The 26974-nt window shown below is 38.1% G+C and overlaps 1 protein-coding gene and 1 non-coding gene across 8 annotated transcripts in view; one reads left to right on the forward strand and one right to left on the reverse strand.

Annotated features, from left to right (window-relative positions):
* Window positions 1-26974, forward strand: part of INPP4B (inositol polyphosphate-4-phosphatase type II B) — a 934219-nt gene that overhangs the window by 203557 nt on the left and 703688 nt on the right. For 3 of the 7 annotated variants that reach the window (XM_077139955.1, XM_077139941.1, XM_077139950.1), the window contains one exon: window positions 19884-20003. The exons of 2 other annotated variants lie outside the window; for them this stretch is intronic. The gene's annotated coding sequence lies outside the window, so the exon portion shown is untranslated. Of the gene's footprint in view, window positions 1-18948; window positions 19038-19883; window positions 20004-26974 lie in introns of those variants that run through there. 2 more of the 7 variants (XM_077139944.1, XM_077139942.1) reach the window with 2 other exon arrangements.
* Window positions 11352-11458, reverse strand: LOC143666396 (U6 spliceosomal RNA). Its single transcript, XR_013167597.1, has one exon. It is a non-coding gene; the product is annotated as a U6 spliceosomal RNA (small nuclear RNA).

Below are 26974 nucleotides of genomic sequence, written 5' to 3' on the forward strand. Positions count from 1 at the left end.
AATAAAGGCAGAGCCATTCCATGTTCTGGGGTTGTAAGACTCAATACAGATAGGATGGCAACTCTTCCCAGTTTCATGTACAGAGTCAAAATAATCCCAAGCAAAATCAAGTAAACTATTTTGTAGGTATTGAAAACCTGATTCTAAAGTTTATATGGAAAGGCAATAGAGCAAGGATAGCCAGCACAAAAATGAGGAACAAAGGTGGAAGACTTATTCTAACTGATTTCAAGACTTAGTATAAAGCTACAGTATTCAAGACAGTGCAGTATTTGTAAAAGAATAGACACAGAGATTAATGAGCTATAATAGAAAGAAATAGACCTACATCAATATAGTCAAATTATTCTTGATAAAAGAGCAAATGCAATTCAACGGAGAGTGGTCAGTATTTTGAACAAATGATGCTGGAACAATTGAGTATTTACAAGCAAAAAATAAACAAATTTAGACACATAGTTTACATATTTCACAAAATATGTAAAATAAGTGTGTAGAGCCATAGATCGAAATGTAAAATACAAAACTAGAGAACTTGTAGAGAAAACGTAGGAGGAGATTTAGGTAACCTTCTATTTGGTGATGAGTATTTAGATACAACACCAAAAGCATGATACATAGAAGAAAAAATGTCTAGGTTTGACGTTATTAAAATTATAAACTTCTGCTTTTCAAAAGACACTGTTAGAAAACCAAAGATAAGGCAGATGCAGGGGAAAAAAAACATTTTAAAGACACATATCTGATAAAGGACTTACCTAATATATACAAAGAACTCTTAAAACTCAACAAGAAAGAAAAATAAATCCATTTAAAATGAGTAAAATATCTAGAAAAGCATCTTACCAAAAAAAGATATATACAGAGGCAAATAAGCACATGAAAAAATGCTCAACATGATATGTCATAAGTAATTGCAAAGTAAAACAACAATGAGATACCACTACACACCTATTAGAATTGATAAAATCCAAAAACTGCCAATCCCAATTTCTGGCAAGGATGCAGAACCAGAACTCCCCTTCATTGCTGGTGAGAATGCAAAATGGTACAGCCATTCTGACAGTTTGGGAGTTTCTTAGAAAACTAAATATAATCTTATGATATGACCCAGCAATTATTCTCCTAGGTATTAACCCAATTGAGTAAAAAACTTGTGTCTACATATAAACCTGAATATGAGTGTTTACAGAAGCTTTTTATTAATAATTGCCAAATTTTGGAAGCAATCAACATATCCTTCAATGGGTGAATGGGTAAGCAATCTGGTACATCTATGCAATGAATATTATTCAGCAAAAAAATGAGCTATCAAGCCATAAAAATACATGATTGGATCCTAAATGCATATTTCTAAGTGGAAACAGTGGTCTGAAGAGGCTGCATACACTATGACTCCAATGAAGACATTCTGGAAAAGACAAAATTATAGAGGTGGTTAAAAGATTGACAGTTACCAGTTATTCGGAGGCATGGGAGAGGGTTGAATAGGTGAAACACAGAAGATATTTAATAGTGATGAAGCAATTCTGCATGAAAATATAAAGGTGAATACACGGCATTATGAATTTGTCAAAACCACATGTAAGTGTACAACACAACGAATATATGTAATTTAAAAATAAAATCACTGGGATATCAAGGGATTTCAGAAAGGAATGCAGAATGTAACAGAACAATCTAACTCCAAAATAAATGTATTAACCTCACTGCAGTGGGTGGGTGAAAAAGGTGCTGACTTAAGTAACTTTGGAAAAGAATAGAGTCAGTAAGACTAGAGTCAAAAAGAAATGCACGTAAGTCCTGTACTCTAGTTGATAAAGTTGTTTCTCACAGGGGCACAGATGAACAATTCTCAAACAGCTATACAATGGTAGATGGTAGAAAGTGAGGTTTTTCGATGTTGCAGTGGGCATTTAAAGATAAACAAGAGGAGGAGGCTAGAATGATTCTTGTTATAATGGATTAGATTTGGCGACATTATTATAAACTCACGTTTTGCTTAAGATAGATACATATAGTTACATATAGAAAAAAATGTACATATAGGTTTATATACAGGTTAGTGCAAACACACATATTTCCTTGCTCTGTCAGTTGAGAGGGCTTAGAAGCAATGAGCACACATAGATTTCAAATCTTGATTCTCATACCGTTCTCTAACTCCTCCCCATTTTCCCCCCTCTCCAGGGAAAAAAAAACTCCACATACATAGCCCCAAGGGCTTCATAGAGAAATGGTTGATTCTCTTGTGTTGGTTTGAAACTGTTATGAATCCTACAAATGCCATGCTTGTTTAATTCAATCATGCGGGGGCAGAACTGTTGTAGGGTGGGGCCTTTTGATTAGGTTGTTTCCATAGTCCTGTGACCCTGCCCATTCAGGATGGGTCTTAATCTGCTAACTGGAGTCATTTAAGAGAGGAACATTTTGAAGAGAACACAGATGTCTGTAGATGCAGAAGGAAAACACCCCAGGAGTCACCAGAAGAAACCGCAGAAGCTGAGGGAACTATTTGAAACTAGAAACTGGGAGAGAAGGGCAGTAAACTTCACTATGTGCCATCCCATGTGACAGAGAAACCCCGTACACAATCGGCCTTTCTTGAGTGAAGGTATTCTCTTGTTTTTGCTTTAATTCAGACATTTCCATGGCCCTAGAACTGGAAATTTGTAACCTAATAAATCCCCTTTGTAAAAGCCAAGCTATGTCTGGTATATTGCATTCTGGCAGCATTAACAAAATGAAGCATCTATGATTGGGCCAAGAGCTATACAAGTTGAACCTGGAGTATCTTATAGTGTCTGAAAGTGAGAAAATACTCAAACACACATGCACACACACAAATCCGCAATGATGGCGTTATGTTAAAGAAACACAAGAGCTAACTGAAAGAGCTCCCGATCTCCAAAGCCAGAACTTCAACAACAAAATAAACTAGTAATGGATTAAACCCAATGTATAAAATAAATATCCATTAGTCCATGCTTCTATGAATAAATGATTTAATAAATAAATAAATGGAGGGGGGACAGCAAAGACAAACTTCTGTGTAGAAGAATTCCAAATAATGCATGTGTATACTTGGCTCCAAAAGAGGTGGATTGTAATCCCCACCCCATAAGTGTATACTGTACAAAGTGACTTTCTTCCAAAGAGCACAGTATGAAATGGACAGAGAGAAGAGTCACTTCACAGTGGTGAAAACTAGCAGACACTACCTCAACTGGTAATCAAGGTCAGCATCAACAGGGCAAGCCATGTTGATGGTATGTATCCTTCATATGATGTGATGAAAATGGCACTTTACCTCTGTGGTAAATTTCTTCCCCAAACCTATCACCAGTCTAATCATGAGAAAAACATCAGACAATTTCAAATCGAGAGGTATCCTACCATATACCTGATGAATACTCAAGACTGTCCAAGTCATCAAAACCAAGTAAAGTCTGAGAAACAATCACAGCCAAGAAGAGTGTAAGGAGGAGTGTAAGTGTAAGTAACTTATTGTAACGTGGTATCCTAGATGGGATCCTCGACATTAGGTAAAAACTAAGAAATCTGAATAAACTATGGTCTTTATTTAATGATAATGTATCAATATAGGTTCATTAATTAACAAATATACCATACTAATGTAAGATGTTGATAGTAGGGAAATTTGGGTATGGATATATAGGAACTCTGTCCCATCTTCACAGTTTTGTTGTAAATCTTAATTATAAAACAGAGTTCATTTAAAATAAATAAATAAATAAAAGCAAATAGGATGAGTAGAAGAAAAAAAAGTTCCAGGAGCGATTCTGGTAACCAGGCTATAGATGGAATGGCTGTTTCAAAAATTAAAAAAATATAAGAGACAGAATTTATGAAGTACTCGTAACTGAATAAGTACTTATAAGTATGTGTAAATGAAATACTTAAAATTGTTACCCCCAAATATTTTGAGATTTTGAATGAATAAGGATCATACTCAGTGTAGTTCCCAGTGGCAAAACAAGAACTTATATAGAGGTAGATTTCAACTCTGATTGAAGGAAGAATGTTGTGATGATTCAAGCTGTCCAGATATGATTAACTGACCTTTGGCGGGAGGTAGGGTGCTTCCTCTAACTGAAATCTTCAAGTAGAGACTGAAGGACTGTTGCAGTGAAGATCAGCCACGGGAGAACCGGTCCCAAGGCGTCTCCACCTCGATACTGTGCTACTGTGGGTGTGAGCCAGCTCTACTGTTATCACCTTGGTTCAGGTGGCTGCAGGCAGGCCTCAGGAACTAGGTAGTTTCCCTTGGTGTCCAGATGGTAAGCTTTTCTCTGATCATCTTGGATTACATGCTCTAGATCGAAAAGGAGAAACAGTTGTTAAGCACTGTGAGGAATGAATTTAAGAAATACTCTTAGGTGACACTTATGCACATTGACCCCTTTTTTCTCTTTAAATGGAAACTGACACAAAGAAAATAGAATTAAGACAAAAAACAAAGCCCCACTGTGAGGTTAAACTGGATATTATTGTGGAGCAAGTTGCTATGATGGTGTGTGGAGGGAATAGAGAAACTTTTGGCGAATGGCCTCTTTATTATGTGCTCAGGATAGAGTACCAAAGGGCAAATGACCTCTTTGTTATTTACATAGCACATAGTCCAAAATAGCAGGGGAAGGAGTCACACCACAGTCTTTCTCCCAGGGTGGCAGAAAACTGCTCCAGGTTGGGGTCGATGGATGGCAGCTCCTCATGCCCCGCTTTGCACAGGAGAAGAAAGACAAGCCTGTACTGTTTGAGGGTTATTTATCCACTTGAGAAATTTGCCACTGAGTATTCCTGTCTTGATTAACATCTGAGGCTGTTTGTTTCCAGTTTGTGGACCTAAGTTCTGGCCAGACTTTCTAATGAGACTTAACATTTCCCCTAGGTTGTGTATTGGAAACAGCACAATAGAAGCAGTGGATATGGGGATGTGGGGTGGGTAAGATAGGGCCGAAAGATGCTCACTAAGCATATGACTTTCCTGGAGAAGGAGGTGGGGGTAGGTGGGGTCTGGGCAGGACTGCTTAACAGGTGTCTTTAAGGTCCTGAGCAATTCTCATCTCAGTTTTAAATAGTGTTTGGCACAGTGATGCTTGAGGCCAACTCCAGTGAAGAGGAATAACTTTTAGAGGACCAGGCATCCACTGTAGTTTTCCATGGGAGCAGATGGCTCTTACACTCTGGAAATCCAGCTCAATTTTATTCTCTTCTGGAGAAACAGGGACAGCAGAAGTTTTGGTCCCTACCCTTTTGCTCCTACTGGCAAAAGAGTTTTCTTGCTTGTAAGTTGCCATGTTTATGCATTTCCTCTTCATGCAACTCTATGCTGAGATTCATGATCAAAAATATCATGGAACTTCAGGAATATAGAAATGAATGTAAAATTGAAGTATCTTCTATCATGACTGCCCTCTAAAAAATGTATTCCATCAAAGCTTGGGCGATGCTCACCTAAATATTAGCTCTACCAGTACAAAATAGTTTAGCCAGAAGATCTCATAAAAAAGAAATATCATGGCTACCTAGCATGAACCTAGGAAATAGAGAACAATAAGTGTGGGTACATATAGGTGTGCATATGTGTACAGTTCATGTGCTTTCTAATAATAAACAATGTGTATTCAATTAGATAGCTCTGCCATTTTGAAATATAAGCACACTGAAGTATATGGTAAGTAGAAAATCTATCATTTGCAGGCTCTGTATTCTTTGGCAATAATTTACATTGACTAAGTAAAGGTACATAGGTAATTTTTAAGTAGGGGATCCTGATCTTTGGATTTTAAATCTACTCTGGTATTTCAGTAGAACTCTAATTTGCTTGATGATATTAATTATGGTCAAAATAATGTCATGGTGTATGACTAAGTGCATGTGATAACACAGGCCTTTTTTAAAACAAGAATTCTCAGTGATAACAGCCTGGTGTCTCTGGTTAGTCTCTTTCATGTTTCCTATCTAGGGGGAGGTCCTTTATTTTCACTCTCCAGCATGAGGTTCTAAGGGGATCCATTTCCTTTATTTGGACCCTAGGAGCAATTGTCCTGTTAGAATGCTTTTGTAGCATCAGTTTGCTTTTCCACTTCATACACACTCTTCTCTCATTTCTCTGGATAATCATTTGCATCATGTCTTAGTTTGCTGGTTCATAGTTTTGAGCTAGAAGTCCAAAATCTAGATATTGGCAAGATTGCTTTCTACTCAAAGATATAGTATTCTGGTACTGGCTGCTGGAAATCCCTGGCCCCTTATCACGAGGTGTTGTCCTCCTTTCTGGCTTCTGTGAGTTTATGTCCTTTTTATAAGACTTGCAGTAATAAGGATTAAGACCCACCCTCAATCAGTAGGGCCATACCTTAACCAAAAGTGACATCTTCTAAAGGTCCTATTTACAATGGGTCACACTGACAGGGACATGGATTAAGATTAAGAACATGTTTCTTCTGGAGTACATAACTCAATCTCTCACACATTACTTGTGTTCATGTAGGTCTCCATACATAGTGCTTAAGCTCTGTTCCTGCTGGGACTGTGTCAGGGTTCTTAATTGAGTCCTTTCTCCATCGTGGTGGTGTTTTGTATTTGCTTTTGCACTTCCCTGCTGTTGCCTACACCTTGAGCTTTTTCCTCCTTCATCCACCTCTTGATATCCTATTATTTAAGTAAGGGTCATATAAAATGCCACAGCTCCTGGGAAACAATGATCGGTTGGCATTTATTGCACCTTCCACTGTATTTCCTTGGCACTTTGCTTCCGGTGTCTTTTAAATTCCCTTCTTCTATGTATTTTACTTGTTTATGTATAATTCCAACCTCAGACACAGCACATGCACATGCCCTTTTATAAGCTTCTTGAGGATAGGAACCCTGTCAATCCCGGCACAAGCACTGGTATCTGCTTTATGCAATGCACATGCCCAGTAAATGTGAGTTAAATGACATGTCTCAGCATCTTGTTAAGATGGTTTCAAAAGCATCTATTCCCTGATGACTAACAAGTTTACATCTCCAACCTGGACCTTCCCTCTACATCCTTTATAATCATGTATCCAGTTATCTACTTAACATCTCTAGTTGGATTTCTAATTAGAATTTCAAACTTAACATGGACCAGAAAACTCTTGAATTTTCTTCCTTACCAAGGCTTCCTCATTTGAGTAAAAGTCAGTATCATTTATAGAAGGGCTCAAGCCAAACCTAGGAATAACCCTGGGTTTCACTTTTTCTTATATTCTACACCAAATTCATCAATAGGTCTTGTCACTTCATTTCCAAACTTTCATGTAGAGTTCCATGGATTCTCGGGATTTTTATTGCTGCTGTTCTTTCAGCTTGAAATGCTCTTTATTCAGAGCTTTGCATGACTGTCTCTTCCTTTCCAGTTTCAGAAAAGCCTTCCCTCTTCCCTGACAACCTTGCTAATGCAACATCTTCAGCCACCCTTCCACTATTTTATCTTCTTTCTAACCCTTACCAGGTGCAGGACATGTTTATTTCCCCCTCCTCCTGACTAAAATATGATCTCTGGCATCTAAAATAGTGCCTGTCTTAATATATACTTGTTCACTGACTGATAGACTAGTGCCATCTCTTTGGCAGCCTGTCTTGCTTCTCCAGGTAGTCAGCTCTTTTCTTGCTGGTAAGGATTTTTACGCTGTCTTTGCTCACTGTGTGCACATCACAGCAGTTTCTCATGTTTGATTGTGAGCCTGTTAGAAGGAGATACCATGCTTGTATCACCCATACCTCTTAGAGTAACATGACGCAGAGGGGGTGCTGAATAGATGAGCAGATGTGTTTTCCCTTTAATTCTGTAATCACTCTCTCCTCCCTCATTCTTTTTCTAATGGAATTGCCTGTTAGTTATAGGAAACTTACATTCCTATTAGAGCCTTTTAAAACTGAGATTGGGGAATTGATGAGGCCTATAATTGGTAAAAGAAACTCTAACCTCAGGTACTTGTCTAATGAAAGAATGTGGTAGGAGGGCAACGGGAATAGTTTCATGTAATAGCAGAGATGAAGATTTGATGCTCATGTTGTCAATTTATTAGAAAAGAAAACCAATGTTATTAACTCACTGAAAAGAATGATCTTTTGAATAAGTTCATCCTCTCTACAGGCCAGGAGATTGGCATAGGTCTTCTCACAAATTGCAGCACTTTTACTTATATTAACATTATTAAATAAAGATTTATCTTTATTAAAAAAACTTTTATATTAGATTACTAAATATTCTAAACTGAACACTGATATTGGACCTATGTTTTTGGGCCAACCAAAGGGATGTTTCAGGCTCCTTGGCAAATTCTCAGGACCAAGAAGCTACTTGATTTTGTAAAACAAATAAAATTAAAAAAAAAAAATCCTTATCAGTATTTTCTGAGGAAGGAATCAGTCTGTTTTCAATACAGTCACTTCAGACCAGATTTTGAAAACTGAGACTAAAGAGCCAAAATAATGAAGTTGGTCTTTAAGGATTTTCAATGTTCTCTGAATTCCCCCTTCTCCCATTCCAGTCTATTTTCTCTTTAGTCAAGTGCTGGGCAGCTGCTGCTGATTTCTGATTCTATAAAAAATAAATTAGAGTTCCTTTTTAATCCTTTCCTCCTACTCTGGGCTTTAAATGGCCCTTTTCCTACCTCCACACTGAAGTTCCCATTTCCTTAGTGCCTTCCTTTCGACTAGATTAATGATTAAAAAAAACCATCAATTGTTCAATGAGTGATAACACTCCATTGTGTTGATCCAATGGTATTGGCTGTTCTAAAATAAAAATCGCCGAAGAGAACAATAACTCAAGAGTAATAAATCATCATTTTTGAGCTTTTAAACCTTACAATTAATCCACATCATACTCTAAAATGCCCATGCAGAATGTGCCTAGCATCTACTCTAATATATAGTGATGATATGGGAAACTTTAACTTAGTTTTTGTTCACTAAAATGCTCTGGGGTTGGTTATTAAGCTCTAGTTTCAGTTTGGGGCCCAGAATTGTACTGCAAGTTGCCTGCAGAAGAGCATCATGGAAACATCTCTTCGCTCTTTCTCACTCATGTGGTCCCTTTGGCTGAGTTTACAGTGGCATCTAGCACAGCATTTTTGGCAGTGTGTGTTTGGTAGAGCCCTTCAAGTCAGCATATCTAAAATGATCTCATTGTTTTCTTCTTCTCTTCTCTTGGACATACGCCTCTTTTTTATTACCTGTTTGGTTGAAAATGTCATGAAAAATTCTCTTAAGCCAGAAACCTGGAAGTCATCCTAGAAACTTCTTTAACTTCCATATACAGCCAGTCACCAAATGTTATAAATGTGTACCTGTTATATTCTTGTCTCTCTCCTAGATTAGTTTAACTCTTTATAACATTTCTCTTGGACTTTGCAGTAACCTCCTATTTGATTCTTTCTGCATCCAGGGTTGTTCCCCACCAATCAGTCCTCCATACTTGTAACAATTTCCTAAAATGCAAATACTTCCCTTGTATCCTGCTGCCTTTAGAATTAATTCCAAACAATAGCACACACTGTTCTTCATTCCTTTAAGGTTGTGCCTTTGCCTCTTCATGCTGCAGCTTTTATTTCCTGACCTTCACTCATTGAATCCTATCTTCCAACCGCATTGAACCTCTTACTGTTTTCTAAAACACTCCATGTTCTTTCTTGTTCCCCAGAATTTCATCTGTAAATGTTTCTTGTACTATTTAAGCGATCCACCTGTCCAAGGCCATCCCTACTTCTCTGTTAAGATTCTGTACAGACCCACAAACTCTGTGAAAAGCTTTCTGATTCTTGTGATCCCTGGGTAGAGTATGTTGCTCCCTACCTTATATAATGATTGGACCCAATGTATATCTTCACTATTATATTTATTACTTCACTTGGCAAATGCTTGATTCTTTTTTTTTTTATTAATTAAAAAAAGAATTAACAAAACAATTAGAAATCATTCCAATCTACATGTACAATCAGTAATTCTTAATAACATCGCATAGTTGCATATTCATCATTTCTTAGTACATTTGCATCGATTTAGAAAAAGAAATAAAAAGACAACAGAATAAGAATTAAAACAATAATAGAAAAAACAAAAACAAAAACAAAAACAAAAACAAAAAAACCTATACTTCACATGCAGCTTCATTCAGTGTTTTAACATAATTGCATTACAATTGGGTAGTATTGTGCTGTCCATTTCTGAGTTTTTATATCCAGTCCCGTTGTACAGTCTGTATCCCTTCAGCTCCAATTATCCCTTCTCTTTTTTTTTTTTTTTTTAATTAACGGAAAAAAGAAATTAACCCAACATTTAGAGAGCATACCATTCTACATATGCAATCATTAATTCTTAACATCATCACATAGATGCATGATCATCATTTCTTAGTACATATGCATTGGTTTAGAAGAACTAGCAACATAATCGAAAAAGATATAGAATGTTAATATAGAGAAAAAAATAAAAGTAATAATAGTAAAATCAAAACAAAACAAAACAAAACAAAACAAAAACCTATAGCTCAGATGCAGCTTCATTCAGTGTTTTAACATGATTACTTTACAATTAGGTATTATTGTGCTGTCCATTTTTGAGTTTTTGTATCTAGTCCTGTTACACCATCTGTATCCCTTCAGCTTCAATTACCCATTGTCTTACCCTGTTTCTACCTCCTGCTGGACTCTGTTATCAAGGACATATTCCAAATTTATTCTCGAATGTCTGTTCACATCAGTGGGACCATACAGTATTTGTCCTTTAGTTTTTGGCTAGACTCACTCAGCATAATGTTCTCTAGGTCCATCCATGTTAATACATGCTTCATAAGTTTATCTTGTCTTAAAGCTGCATAGTATTCCATCGTATGTATATACCACAGTTTGTTTAGCCACTCTTCTGTTGATGGAGATTTCGGCTGTTTCCATCTCTTTGCAATTGTAAATAACGCTGCTATAAACATTGGTGTGCAAATGTCCGTTTGTGTCTTTGCCCTTAAGTCCTTTGAGTATATTCCCAGCAATGGTATTGCTGGGTCGTATGGCAATTCTATATTCAGCTTTTTGAGGAACCGCCAAACTGCCTTCCACAGTGGTTGCACCATTTGACATTCCCACCAACAGTGGATAAGTGTGCCTCTTTCTCCGCATCCTCTCCAGCACTTGTCATTTTCTGTTTTGTTGATAATGGCCATTCTGGTGGGTGTGAGATGATATCTCATTGTGGTTTTGATTTGCATTTCTCTAATGGCCAGGGACATTGAGCATCTCTTCATGTGCCTTTTGGCCATTTGTATTTCCTCTTCTGATAGGTGTCTGTTCAAGTCTTTTAAAAATATGGAACGCTTCACGAATTTGCGTGTCATCCTTGCGCAGGGGCCATGCTAATCTTCTCTGTATCGTTCCAATTTTAGTATATGTGCCGCCGAAGCAAGCACAAATGCTTGATTCTTTGTCTCCTTCTTTTAGTAGATCATGAAGGCAAATTGAGAGCAGAGTCCTGGAATTGATTGATTGATTGTTTTTTTTACCACCTGGTAGAGAGTACTTGGCACCTGGCAGGCACTCAATAAATATTAAAGAATAATAATTATTGCTAATTATTATTAGTCCCTTTTTATGTGCCATGTATATTCTAACAACTTAACCTTAATTACTTTATTAAATCCCTACAATAATCCTTTGAGGTAAGGGACACAGCTAGCATTTTTGGTGCCCTGTGTCGCTGCTCCTTGACTCACCTCCATGTCAGGCATCACTGTGGTAATAATTTCATCCAAGCTCAAACTCATGCTGAGGGTCTCACCTCAAGCACACTGTATGTCAATGTGCTTTCTATTTCAGGTCCTCCAAAACTCCAGGAGGTCATAGATCCTGTTCATGAGCTTAGCATAAACATAAACAAGATTTAACATTCCCAAGGCAATCCTCAACCAAAAGATTGTAGATATGGTGAGTGGATGTTCCTGCCTCCCACCCTTCAGATGGACAATTCCAAGAGGCATTCTGGAGAATCTCAGATGTCCCAGCTAAATCAACCCCTGAAATGTTTACAGAATCAACCTCTATAGTGTCACCTTATGTAGTTTTGTCTTGCTCTTGTCACTTCCTCATTCTTGCTTGGGATACCTCCTAAATAAATAAACTACTGGTACGTAAGAACTTGCTCCTGATTCTATAGTTGGAGAACCCAAATTAAATACATCTGTCATCCCTATTTATTGGAAACAGAGGTACAGAGAAGCGAAGTATGTTGCTTCAATGATGGGGACTCGATTTTAATTCAATTTGACTGCAGAGCCAATGTTCTTTTTTTTTTTTTTTAAAGGAAAGACAGAGAGAAGGAAGGAAGGATAGAAGGAAGGAAGGAAGGAAGAAAGGGAAACATCTTTAAACATTTTCTTGTTTTATTGTATTTTGTTTTTCTGTTTTTGTTACATGGGCTGGGGCCGGGAATCGAACCGAGGTCCTCCGGCATAGCAGGCAAGCACTTTGCCCGCTGAGCCACCGCGGCCCGCCCAGAGCCAATGTTCTTGACCACCACTTCAAACTGAATATAGATTAGAGCTCAGATTACATGATTTAATAAGGCACCTAACCTAACTGTGTTTAAAACTTGTCTTGGTTGTAAGATGAAATATTCAAATAATTTTGAAAAAGTTATATCAAAACTTTGGTCTACAGTACAAGGATATATTGTTTCTTTGAACCTTTTTTTTCTTCCAAATAAATTTCTGATTTTAGGCTCCAAAGTACTTTTTCCAGGGGAATAACAGTACAAAAGACCCACAGAAGAGACATTAAAGTGCTGCAACTTCCCATTACTAAAAGCTCCAATTTTAAGATTTTATTGTTGAGGCCTCTAAATAGAAGCATTATGGAAAGTAGAAAGAAAATTTTGACCATAAGCTTAGAGACAAGTAATGTGATGTCATCTGAACCACAAATTTGTAGCCTGACTTTAGGCAATTACTCCATTCCCCAATCGGGGTTTCAGAGTTCTATTGGATACTGTGAAGACTTTGAGTTAAATTGGATGGTCCTTTTTTTTTTAGAACCATGGGTTACCTTAAAACCTGCTGAAGACTATGTATCTCATTCTTACTTTCCTTCTTCCTTCCCCACCAACGGCACATGAATAAATCTTTATATCATTCTATGTGTAATTTCAGGGACTGGTGTCCATTTGTGGACCTACTAGGCTTAAAAACCTCTGGACATGATCTCTAAGTTCCATTCCATTTACCACCTTCTTAGTCTTGGTAAGGAGGCACTCATTTCATCCTGCCTTGGATTTTTCTATGAGAAAAGACATTATACCTGTTGCTAACTACTAGACTCATCATGAATTGTAGAGTACAGGCGATTTATATATATATATATATTTGTGAGAAGAAACATATTTATATTTTTCTTGCATCTTATTCTGCCATTATTCTGTATGTATTTGAATATTTTTTTAAACCATGGCAGTTGGACATGTAAATGATTGGCTGATGGGATATGCTCTACAAATAATGTTTGCTGTACAGTATAAATAAATAAAATATAAGCAATAAGAATTTGATAGATTTAAAATGGTTAAGCATTCCCAGATATTTCTATCACTGATTGCAATGTCTATCATTAGAATATTTATGCAAATGCTAGACTGTTATTCATAGATGCATGTACTTTTCTATTGGAGTCTATATTGATTCAATATCTCTTGTTTTCCTTAGTAAAATCTCATGAGGTGAGAATGTAATGGGCTGGTAAAAAACAATAGGTTAACCTCAGATGACTTAATTTATATATTGAAAAAAGTAAGTAGCTGGAAAAGATGGTAGCTTTGATTCACACTGTTCTAGTTTGCTAGCTGCCAGAATGCAATATACCAGAATCAGAATGGCTTTTAAAAAGAATTTAATAAGTTGCTAGTTTACAGTTCTAAGGCTAAGAAAATGTCCAATTAAAACAAGTCTCCAATCATAGGTATCCAGGGAAAGATACCTTGGTTCAAGAAGGCCGATGAAGTTCAGGGTTTCTCTTTCAAGTGAGAAGGCACATGGTGAACACAGTCAGCGCTTCTCTCTTGGCTGGAAGGGCACATGGTGAGCACAGCATCATCTGCTAGCTTTCTCTCCTGGCTTCCTGTTTCATGAAGTGCCCCGGGAGGCATTTTCCTTCTTCATCTCCAAGAGTCACTGGCTGCTTCTCGTGGCTATGTCGTTCTGCTCTCTCTCAATCTCCATCATTCTCCAAAATGTTTCCTGTTTTATGGGACTCCAGAAACTAATCAAGACCCACCCAAATGAGTGGAGACACACCTCAACCTAATCCAATTTAACAACCACTGTTGATTAAATCACATCTCCATGGAGATGATGTAATTACAGTTTCAAACATACACTACTGAATAGGGATTAGAAGAAATGGCTACCTTTACCAAATGGGATTAGGATTAAAACATGATTTTTCTAGGGTACATATAACTTTACAAACCAGAACACACCTAATGCTTTATTTTGATAAGAAGTCTGTTTTTGCTGATCATTTGCTGTATAATTTTTTCTTAGTTAAAATATCAGCTTATAAAGGAAAGGTAATGATATTCAGAAAAGTAACACTTAATTTTAATTCAGGTTCATAAAGGAAAGAAAGGTGTTGGAATGCTATACTGTCCTACTGGTTTAATAACTGGTGTTTCCCTTGGGAATGATAGCAATTGTGAATTGCACAATGAAAATCTTGTGCAGTTTTATGGATCTATCTAAAATCAATTCTATTTTGTTAATTTATTGTGGACCAAAGTGGTTCTCAGGTGATTGATTAGAGGAGGGTAAGGTTTTCTGTTTATTCCTACTATAAAGAATCACCTTCTACCTGTCTGCTGATGTTCCATTACAACTTTTCCTTCAAATGTGCTCAGAGTGGTTATTCCTGTTTGATTTTCTGTGCTGTATTTGGAAAGGGTGTTTTGGTGCAGTCTGCCACTTGGTTTGCTTTAGTTTGGTGCAGTCTTTTTGGTTTGCAAATGCTCAGATGACCATGACTCTTGTGTTTTATTTCACAGTATTATAGCTCCAGCTCTTCACACTTTCCTCCCATGTCAACTTTATTCATCAGCACTTTGTAATCTTCATTGGCCTCTCTTGTTTCTCTGGACCATACTTAGTCATTTTGCCATTTCAACATTTCAATTGCCTTGCTAATCTCTGATGTTGGATAACCCCAGTATCAGCTTTCTCCACTACCAGTTAAACCAAGGTTTGTTGTAGAAAGTAATGCAATTTTTTAAATCTGGGTTGCTTAACATCTCATGGGAAGGTACGTGGTGGTGTCTGCTGGCTTTTTGCTCCAGGATTTCATTGCTTTCCTTTCCTGGTTCTGGGTGGCCTCCTTTCTGAGCTTCTGTATATCTACAAGCATCTCCAAATGTCTGTGTCCGTGTCTGTTCTGAGCTGTTTCTCTGTACTTGAGCTCTCTTAAAGACTCCAGAAAACTAATTAAGACTCACCTTGAATGAGCAGAGTCACATCTCCATCTCCTCAAAAGGTCACACCCATAATTGGGTTGTCTCATCTCCATGGAATCAGCCTAATCAAGAGGTCCCACTCTACCAAATTGGATCAGGATAAAAAACCATGGCTGACCCTCACAAACTGCATTTAGGATAAAAAAAAACATGGCTTTTCTAGGGTACATAACATTTCAAACCAGAACACAGGTAAACTAAGGTTTGTTACAGAAAGTAATGATATGTTTTGGACCAAGGTTCATGCCGCATCATCTTCTTTCCCTTTGGTTGTGTCCTCACTGTGAATCCATCTCCTATTTTAACTTTTCTTGACTCTAGAATATTGATGAGAGCAGTTACACCAAATCTTTTTCACTGTTCTCAAACCCCTGATTACACACTCACTCTCAGAAAAGATGACATGTCCTATTTTACTAAGGTCACACACATCTTGCTTTAGCGAGCTCCCTAGTTCCCCAGGCCCTCTCTATTCAAGACCAAATGTCTTAGCCTATCTTCCAGACTCTCTATGCTCTTGCCTCAACCTCCATACTCTATTGTTTATATCTGAGAGTCTCCAGTTTCTTAAATTCCTGAATGGTCCTTTGCTCTCAGGGTAGATACTGGCTATCACTGATGGTGGGGAGTTGTGGAGTGAGTAGGAGTAGAGAACTCTTTGGATGTTGCATCATAAAGACACCTCCAGAGATTTATGTCTTTTCTGAGGAACAGCACTTGAAAATTAATGACCACTGTGAATTCTGATGTGCTACTAGAAGAACAACTAGTTCCTCTTTGTCTTTCTCAAAATAAGATGGTTATATGGGATCCCAGTAGCATTAGAACCCCAATTAAGTTATTTTATTTTCTTTGAAAATAACTATAGCATCAACAGTTTCTTTGATGTCAGCCTGGTTTGGTGCTGTGATAGCTATTTTCTGACAGTTGCCTTGAATTTTTTATTACCAATCAAAGCAGGAAATGACCTTTGGAGGTTTCAGTATCTGTTTGATGTATGTGTTCATTTATACACTTTTTATAACAACAATTTTAAAAGGGTCAAGAAATAAACACAATGATTTTAGTCAGAAGAGAGTTTTCATTGTTGCTTCTGGTCTGTTTGAGAAATTTTACTTGTAAAGTACAGATTAAGTGTAGTTTAATATTTTGGATGTAATTATATATTTTTATTGCATATGCATGAGTAATTTTGTCTGACACATTAAAAAAAGGATAGAAATTATCTTGAGAATGTGATAAAAATTTTTAAGTAAGAAAAATTTATGCTCTCATAAATTATATTAATAAAATTAACATTTTATCATAACTTTTTGAACTAGAATAAAACATCTTAAAATTGAATAAGCTCAAAGAATTTTAAGCAGCAGATAGAGCATTTAGCAAGCTGTCAATGAATGTGTTTAATGTTTAATTTCCCATGAATTTTCTCTTTTTTCCTTTTTAAAAGTGCTGAAATAATTTCATTTTGTCTTTATTTACATTACTTCTTTGCTGATTTTTTCCATTTAAAGTTCCTTTTTTTTCTAAGCAAAACTTGTGTTCTTGTTTTGGGGCAGCTTCCTAGTTGCAGAGAAATGTAAGCATAATGATTAAACCTTAGTTAAAATTGGTCCTGACATCACTTTCACTCTGTGGTGTAGCTACAGTGATTTGTGATTACTTGTTTCTGACTTTCTTGTGATATTCTTTCATTTTTCTTTGGAAAAATAGCAAGCCCAAGTTGAATATATTTATGGTTTTCTGAGTTCTTCTATATGGTATGATATAATACTGTAATTTTGAAGCTCAGAGTTCCTTCTCAAGCACACCTTAGTTTTTCTGGCAAACTCTTCCATTCCATGATCACCTGAGCAGTATCTTGGTGTTTTATGATGTATTCTCTTGCTTCTTTCTTGTTATTGAGGCTTAAACCCAATTGTGCCAGTTTGAAAGGATTTGTGTACCCTAGAAAAGCCATGTTTTAAGCCTAATCAATCTTGTGGGAGCAACTGTTTCTTCTGATCCTTATTCAGTACTACATATTGGAAACTTGGTTAGATTATCTCTGCAGAGATGTGACTCAATCAATTGTGGGTATTAAACTTGATTAGAAGGAGACATGGCTCCATCCGTTCAGGTGGGTCTTGATTAGTTCATTGGAATCCTATAAAAGAGGAAATATTTTGGAGACTCAGTTGGAGATTCTGAGAGAGCACAGAATACCTCAGAACCACGAAGCAGAGAGTCCACCAGCCAGCAACCTTTTGAGAACGAGGAGAGAGCCGCAGGACCACTACAGAAGGACAAGAGAACCACAGACTCCACCAGCCAGAGACCTCTGGAGATGAGGAAGAAAAACGCCTCCCAGGGAGCGTCATGACTCAAGAGGCCTGGAGAGAAAGCTAGCAGGCACCACCATGTTCACCATGTGCCCTTCCAGCTGAGAGAGAAATGCTGAACATCATTGACTTTCTAGAACCAAGGTATCTTTCCTTGGATGCCTTGGATTGAACATTTCTATAGACTTGTTTTAATTGGACAATTTCACAGCCTTAGAACTGTAAATTAACAACTTATTAAATTCCCCCTTTTAAAAGCCATTCTGTTTCTGGTATTGCATTCTGGCAGTTAGCAAACTACACACCAATCAAGAGGAAATTAATATATATTCAAATAGTTTCCTTAAATATGTCAGTTTTATTTCTTGGGTAAAATATGTGAATGATTTTCACAGTATTATAAAAGGCATCTGTTGGTGCTGACAACTTAATATATTTGAAAGAAAGATAGGATATATTTAATTATAAACTTTTAATCAATTTACAGAGTATTTATATGAGGTTCAGGTAAGATAATTAGTTGCAGATGGGTAGAAATTGGTGCTAGGAGAATTTTTTTTTTTTGTATGCTGTATGGCAGGGTCACATTTCATTCTTTTCCATGTGAGTACCCATAATTGCAGCACCATTTGCTGAATTTTTTCTTTCTTTGTTTGTTTTTGTTGATTACTTTGTTTGGGAAGTGCATGGGCCAGAGATTGAACCCAGGTCTCCCGCATGGCAGGTCAGAATTCTCCCACTGAACTACCCTTGCACTCCCAATGCTTAGGGAATTTAATGACTCTCCAAGATGGCACAGTTAGAAGCCAAGATTTCACTTTCCAGTATTTTTTTTCTCTGTTTCTATTCAGATGTATGGCCCACACACCTCACCATACGTGCATGGCATTCTACGGCAGTGACTAAAGATAACATAGCTGTTTTCCTTGTCTCTTAGAACAGTGGGTTAGATCTAGGTTAACCAGAGAGGGAATTCATGGGAATATTTAGGCTGGCTTGCTGTAAAGTGCTTCTGTAGGACTGTTTTTTATAGCTCAGCAATATATCATAAACCAGCTTTAACCAGAAGAGGTTAACTCAGCTATTTTTTACCCCTTCAATAAACTCACTTCACAGGATGATGTTGGCTCCCAGAGATACACTGAGAACTGTATCAGTAAGATAATTTGCCTTATCAAGGTTCTTCTTCTGAACTTTTATATACTTTGAGTATGTGTGTTTGTGTGAGAGATTGGAGGAAGAGGGGAATACAGTTGGGGAAATGAAGTGGATGTGGCCATGGTTTTCTAGTGCTCCTCCCTTAGATCAACCAGAGTGCTCCCAGGAGCCCTCCAGACTCCAAAATACTTCCAGTGCTGAGGACCTGCAGAATGAGGGCCATAGAACCTACAGAATTATATTCAGTGCATCAAAATGGGCAAATGAGGAAAGTGTGGGTGTGCTGTGTGCACTTAGCATAGGGTGACACTCTACTCCTACAGACAACTTGTCTCTCTGCCTAAGGCAATTAAGAGCAGCCGTACTTAAGCCATGGTCTCAAGTTATATATCAAATTTTTCCTTTAAATTCAATTGTCTCATGAATTCATGTTGGATCTAGAAAATCAAAACTGGTCATTTTGGCTAGCAAGCTGCATCTGGCTAGTTCCCATGGTTACACGACTGGTTCTGAGAGGTTTTGAAATGGCTTATGTTCTGCTTTTGGTTAAGACTGTGTTATCATGTCTTAAATATCCCTAAATGTTACTGATTCATATCTGAATGGACCAAAAGCCAGGATGGCCCCAACATTCGATTTTAACTGGGAATCTACAATGCAATTCACTTAGTATAATCGAAAAAAAGGGCTGGTGCAATCTCTCTCTACCTTTGTCAATATGTAAAAAATGAAAACAATAAACTATTACATGTGCTTGGTCAGCGTGACAGTGACTTTCAGGGAAATTTGCCTAAGGTGGAATGGGCTTTAGAAATCTCTCCCAACAATTATTACAATGGGACTCACTGTGAATGAACTTTTTTTCAGAATATAATGGAAGAATATGACCCAGTCTCTGACAAATATTACAAAGAAGGCTAATATGGACACATTTCTCAGCTTTGATCCCATGCTGTTGTGAAGCTTTGTCCAGAAATATTTTTCATGGTAATTATTTAAACTAAATTACACACCTTTTCTGTGCTCGAAGTGAGAATCAATTCGGAAAAACATCAAAAGGGATTCAAACATAAAACTTAAACCAGTATTCCAACTAATAGAAAAACTGAGCACTCCTGTTGGTCTGGGCAGTAAAAAAAAAAAAAAAAAAGGAAAAGGAAATGTTTCAGGATACAATTGTGTGTGTGCACTGCGTATGTTGCAAAATGGGGGGACCTCAAATGCATAAACAATAAATGACAAGTCAGTGTGCTTTGTACTGTATTAGGGGTGAGCAGAGGGGGCTACTGCCCATGTATATTTTGTGGGTACACTTAATTAATCTGTCTTGGGGGGAGGATGGCTGACGTATTCTCAGTTTATCATCTGAGACTTAAAGAATGAATGCAGTTTAGGCAGAGAAGAGACATTGGAGATGGAGAGGCATAGCTGACAATGTTCCTAGATGTGTAACAGCATTGCTAAGAACCAGAAATAAAAGAGTGAGCATGATTTCTTTAACATGATTTTATCTTCATAAACATCTTATTTTAGTGGGTTTGTACAAAGTTTATTGCAAGAACAGTGGAAATAAAAATACCAGATTAACTTTTATTTTTACAACTAGCTGCATTATAAAAGGACTGGCAATGCCTTATTTTTTTAGTCAATTTTTGACAGTGTTTTTAGATAATTTATTGCTCTTTAAGAGTGTCTTTACTCTTCAACATAATTGATTTCACCTGTGGAATTGGCTATGAAAGCTTTTATAAATGTTGCTTCTAACTTCAAGTATTTACACTGGTCATCATTACAATTGACAGTTTGTATAAAAATAACCTTTCATAACAATTTATATATTTTTGCAATGTTTTTCTACCAAGCTCTCCGATTTGACATTCTTCTTTGAATACCTCTTTTGTGACTTGAAAAACATTTTCTTTGTGTTGTCTGTGTGCTACATTACAGCAGAGGAGCTGTTAAAATGATTTATTGCTGTTTCTTAATATGATGGCATAGGTACAGCATTTTCCAGATTTATTTGTTCAGGGGATGTGTTCTCAAATCCAGGATACTATCTACTTAATTGGAAATGTGGGTCTTTAGATATTTGTGAACTTTGGCAGTTGTATGTTTAGTACTGCACTGATAGGCCTTGGTTTCAGGTACTTGAGCTTGGCTTTAATTATCTGAGGCAAAATATCATTCCAAAATATGAAAACAAGTAGATTTCCTGCTTTTCTTTTCCCAGAGCATAGATCATCGAAGGAATTTTTCTGCATTTTTAAAAAATTTCACAACTAAAAAGGTTTATAACAAGTGTATTGCTTATAATGTTCAGTTCCATTTCATCCTGTCTTATTTTTTGCTGAACTTGACCCCTCATGTATTTTTAAATCTGCCACTTGTTTCCTATTTTTGTTTTTAAAATCAGGTTCTCCTAGGAACTTTTGCATATATATTTGGTTGCTTTAGTGTTGTATAACAATATTTATCTGTTATTTGTTTTTTTTTTGCAAGTTCATAATTCTCTTTGTCCTGATACTGCTTTTGTCCTGAATCTGCTTTGCTCAATGTTGGTTTTATCATTTCACCATACCGAATGCCCTTAGAGAGAATAGGAGGTGAGATTCTTGCCTTCTTGAAATATGCTTCTTTTTATCTTCCATGTCTCTATTTAACATGCTTTTTCTTTCCTGTAACTTCTTGAACATATGAGATAAAGTTATGACAATTTTAGTGTATTTCTGTAGTAATTCTATTACCTGTGCCATTATTTGAGTGGCTTTCTATTAAACAATTTTTCTCCTCATTACATGTCATATTGTATTGTGTGCACCCATTTATTGAATGCCATTCATTGTGAATTTGACCATCTTTTTTTCTGTTGTTGTGTGCTGAATATTTTTGCATTGTTGTAACCATTAATGAGCTTTGTTCTGGGTTGCAGTTAAGTTTCATGGAAATAGTAGAATGTTTTTGGGTCTTACATTTAAGATTTCTTAAGTGGGACCTAAATCAGCATTTGTTCTAGGGCTATTTTTTCCCCAACACTAAGTCAAACCCTTCTGAATACTCTACACTATGTCCTGTGAATTATGAGGTTTACCATGTTGGAGGATGATGATGAAAGGAAGTATACCTGGCTCTGTGTGAGTTGTAAGGATTTGTATTAGCTAGGGTTCTTGAGAGAAACAGAATCGGCAGGAGAGATCCATCAATATAAAATTTATGAAACTGTCTCATGTAACTGTGGTGATGTAATGTTCAAGATCTGTAGGGCAGGCTGCAAGCTGGCAGCTCTGATGAAGGTCCTCAAGAACTCTTAGGAGAGATTAACTGGCTGAAGCAGAAAGAGTGACTGCCTCTTCTGAATCCTCCTTAAAAGCCTTCTGGTGATTAGATTAAGTGTCAATCCTTGCAGAAGACACTCCCTTTAACTGATTATGAATGCAATCAGCTGTGGATACAGCCAATGTGATCATGATTTAAGTCCATGAAATGTCCTCACAGCAACAGTCAGGCCAGCACTTGCTTGATCAGACAACAGGGCACCACCACTTGGCCAAGCTGACACATGAACCTGACCATGACAGTCCACCCCTTGTCAACTTGGCAGCTATACACATCACCTTAAACAATATTTAATCTCTAAAGAGAAAACAATAATTAACACATTTTTTCCTTGCCTAACAATACTCGACTATCCCGTGTATAACTGGAAATGCATTAAATCTCTCCAGAATAGGGTGCAAGGCCTTAATATTCACTTTTAAACTGAATATCTTACAACTCAAATAGTATAACAGGAACAAAATAGCATTACAGTCCTCATTTCTGTAACTGATCACATGGTCATACTTCATATTTATCACTACTTTCTACCACTACCTATTCCCCCCATGTTCCTTTTACCCTCAGGAAGCACTTCAGGTGATCATGGTTCTTTGCCTGGTAGGGTGACCCAAACCTTCTTTCCTGAAGCTTCAGAGCCATTGGTAGTCCTGCCTGGATTGGGTTGTTGCAGTTTTCCATTGAGTTTAATCACAGGGCATGGTAGTACTAAGAGACACCCTAGGGAGTCTCCTATATTCCAGGAAAACTCTTCTTTATCTCCATTGTGTAATTGCAGTCCTATTTCTCCCAGATAGTCAGGGTCAATCACCCAAACCAGTAAAGTAATCCCCTTCTTGGCTTGTTGATCTAGGGGCATGAGTAGCCCAAAGTGACCAGATGGCAATCTTAGATTCAATTCTCTTAGTTCAATAGAATTGCTGTTTCTCGTGATGGAAGCACACCCCCTTTTGGAACTAAAACCTGTAGACCATCAGAGCTCAAGGTTGCAGGGACAGGAAACAAATATTTTCCAAGTGGATCACTATGGGTAATGTGAGCAGCGCCACTCCCATTTCCACCCCTTGGTTCCTGGACCCATGGATCCTAGCTATGGGAGAAACAACACCATAGAGTGGACACTGATTCAGAGCACATACAGGCTCCTGGAGAACATCACCCCAGCCCTACAAGGTATTGCCACCTAGTTGGCACAATAATTGAGTTTCAAAAAGCAATTCCACCCTTCTATCAATCCAGCTGCCTCTGAATGATGGGGAACATGGTAAGACCAGAGAATTCCATGAGCATATTCCCATTCCTGCACTTCATCTGCTATGAAGTGGGTTCCTTGATCAGAAGTAATACTGTATGGAATACCATGACAATGGATAAAGCATTATGTAAGTCCATGGATGGTAGTTTTGGCAGAAGCATTGCATGGAAGGAAAGCAAATTGTCTACCCCAATTAGAACAAATCGCTGCTCCTTCCATGATGGAAGTGGTCCAATGTAATCAATCTGCCACTATGTAGTTGGCTCATCACCTTGGGGAATGGTGCCATATCGGGGGGTGATTGTAGGTCTCTGCTGATGGCAGATTGGGCACTCAGCAGTGGCTGTAGACAGGTCAGCCTTGGTGAGTGGAAGTATGCATACCCTCCATTACTACCACCATAATCACTTTGTTCATGAGACCATAGGGCAATGACAGGACTTGCTTGGGAAAAAGGCTGACTGGTATCCACAGAATGGGTCATCTTATCCACTTGCTTATTAAACCCTTCCTCTGCTGAAGTCACCCTGTGGTGCACATTCACATGGGACACAAATATCTTCATGTTTTTAGCCCACTCAGAAAGACCTATCCCCATACCTCTTCCCCAGATGTCTTGGTCACCAATTTTCCAATCATGCTCTTTCAAAGTCCCTGACCATCCAGCCAAACCCTTAACAACAACCCATGAATCAGTATACAAATGCACCTCTGGCCAGTTCTCCTTCCAAACGAAATGAACAGCCAGGTGCACTGCTCAAAGTTCTTCCAACCTGGAGGATTTTCCCTCACCACTATCCTTCATGGACATCCTGGAAAAAGGTTGCAGTGGTGCAACTGTTCACTTTCAGGTGATACCTGCATATCAAGCAGAACCATCTGTAAACCAGGCTATAGATTTCTCTTCCTCAGTCAGCTCACTGTAAGGAACTCCCCAAAAGACAATAGCTATGGTCTGTGAAGGAGAAAGTAATGCAGCTGGAGTGCAGATCATGGACATTTGGGCCACTTCCTCATGTAGCTTACTTGTGCCTTCAGGACATGCTCTGGCCCTACCTCGTATATACCATTTCCATTTTATGATGGAGTGCTGTTGTGCCAACCTTATGGCTTGCTGGGTCAGACAACATCCATCTCATGACAGGCAACTCAAGTCTCTCATGGTAACTTGGTGACCCATGGTTAAGTGTTCAGTCTCTACTAAGGCCCAGTAGCAGGCCAAAAACTGTTTCTCAAAAGGAGAGTAATTATCTGCAGCAGATGGTAAGGCTTTATTCCAGAATCCTAAGGGTCTGCATTGTGATTCTCCTATAGGGGCCTGCCAAAGGCTCCAGACAGCATCTCTATTTGCCACTGACACTTTCAGCACCATTGAATCTGCTGGATCATGTGGTCCAAGCAGCATAGCAGCTTGTACAGCAGCCTGGACCTGTTGCAGAGCCTCCTCTTGTTCAGGTCCCCACTCAAAATTATCTGTTTTTCTGATCACTTGATAATTGCGCTGGAGTAGCACACCCAAATGAGGAATATGTTGTTGCCCAAATCCAAAGAGACCAACTAGGCATTGTGTCTCTTTTTTGGTTGTAGGAGGGGCCAGATGCAGCAACTTATCTTTCCCCTTAGAAAGGATATCTCGACATGCCCCACACCACTGGACACCTAGAAATTTCACTGAGGTGGAAGGCCCCTGTATTTTTGTTGGATTTATCTCCCATCCTGTGCACACAAATGCCTTACCAAGAAGTCTAGAGTAGTTGCTACTTCTTGCTCACTAAGTCCAGTCAACATGACATCATCAATATGATGGACCAGTTTGGTGTCTTGTGGGAGCGAGAAATGATCATGGTCTCTGTGGACAAGATTATTTCATAAGGCTGGAGAGTTGATATACCCCTGAGGTATATCAACAGTGAAAGCATATTGCTGACATTGCCAGCTGAAAGCAAACTGTTTCTGATGGTCCTTACTAACAGATATTGAGAAAAAAAGCATTTGCCAGAACTATAGCTGCATACCAGGTACCAGGGGGTGTATTGATTTGCTCAAGCAATGATACAACATCTGGAACAGCAGCTGCAATTGGAGTCACTGTCTGCTTGAGTTTGTAATAACCCACTGTCATCCTTCAAGACCCATCTGTTTTCTGTACAAGCCAAATAGGAGAGTTGAATGGGGATGTGGTGGGAATCACCACTCCTGCAACTTCAAGTCCTTAAGAGTTACGGTAATTTCTGCAATCCCTCCAGGAATCTGGTATTACTTCTGATTTGCTATTTTGCTAGATAGGGGCAGTTCTAGTGGCTTCCACTTGGCCTTTCCTATCATAATAGCCCTGACTCCATAAGTTAGAGAGCCAATGTGGGAATTCTGCCAGTTGTTCAGTATGTCTATTACAGTTATGCATTCTGGAACTGAGGAAATGACAACAGAATTGCTATTATTTCCCACTGTTATTATTTCCCCCAGACCCACTGGACCCACTGTTAGATGAACCTGAGCTATAAATCCATCAATCACTTGACCTCCATAAGCCCCCACTCTGACTGATGGACCAGAGTGACACTTTGGGTCCCCATGGAATTAGTGTCACTTCTGAACCAGTGTCTAATAATTCCCCAAATATCTGATCATTTCCTTTTCCCTAATGTATAGTTACTCTGGTAGATGGCCATTGGTCTCCTTGGGGAAGGCTTGGAGGAAGATTAACAGTATAAAAAGTGTAACAGGGTCCTCCTCTAAAGAGACCTGGCCTCCCCCTCATTCAAAGGGCTCTGGGTCTGTAAACTGTATCAAGTCTGGAAATTGCTTAAGAGGCCATGATTCTTTGTTTTTGTAATTTAAGTTAGACTTCTGTTCACTCGACCTAGAACTCTTTTGCTTATACAGCTCAAACAAGAATTTAGTAGACTGCCCCTCTATTGTACTTCTAGGTACCCCATGATCTACTAGCCAATGCCATAAGTCTCTATAAGCCAGATTATTTTGACTCCTGCTTTGAGTCTGCTGTCCATTATGATAGCCATGCCCACCTTGTTTTTGGTGATTAAGTGCTGCCACCTGGCTTCTGCCAACTCAGGATCTGGTCATCCCCATTGTGTTTAAGGATTCCAGTTCACTGACAGCAGTTCCCACAGTAATATCTGACCTACAGAGAAGTGCAACTACAGAGCTCTTCAAGGATAATGGTGCTAGTCTCACAAATTTATTTCTCACTGTTCTGGAAAAAGGTTCATCCTCCGGACATTCCTGGGGTATAAGAGCAGGCTTTCCAGGATAAATACCCTCTAATATTTCAATCTCTGTAAGCCTTTCAGTCCCCTCATCTACATTACACCAGGATAGTTCTGGCATTTCAACCTCAGGTAATATT

The sequence above is a fragment of the Tamandua tetradactyla genome, chromosome 22 (genome assembly GCF_023851605.1).
Source record: "Tamandua tetradactyla isolate mTamTet1 chromosome 22, mTamTet1.pri, whole genome shotgun sequence".
NCBI classification, from domain to species: Eukaryota; Metazoa; Chordata; class Mammalia; order Pilosa; family Myrmecophagidae; genus Tamandua; species Tamandua tetradactyla.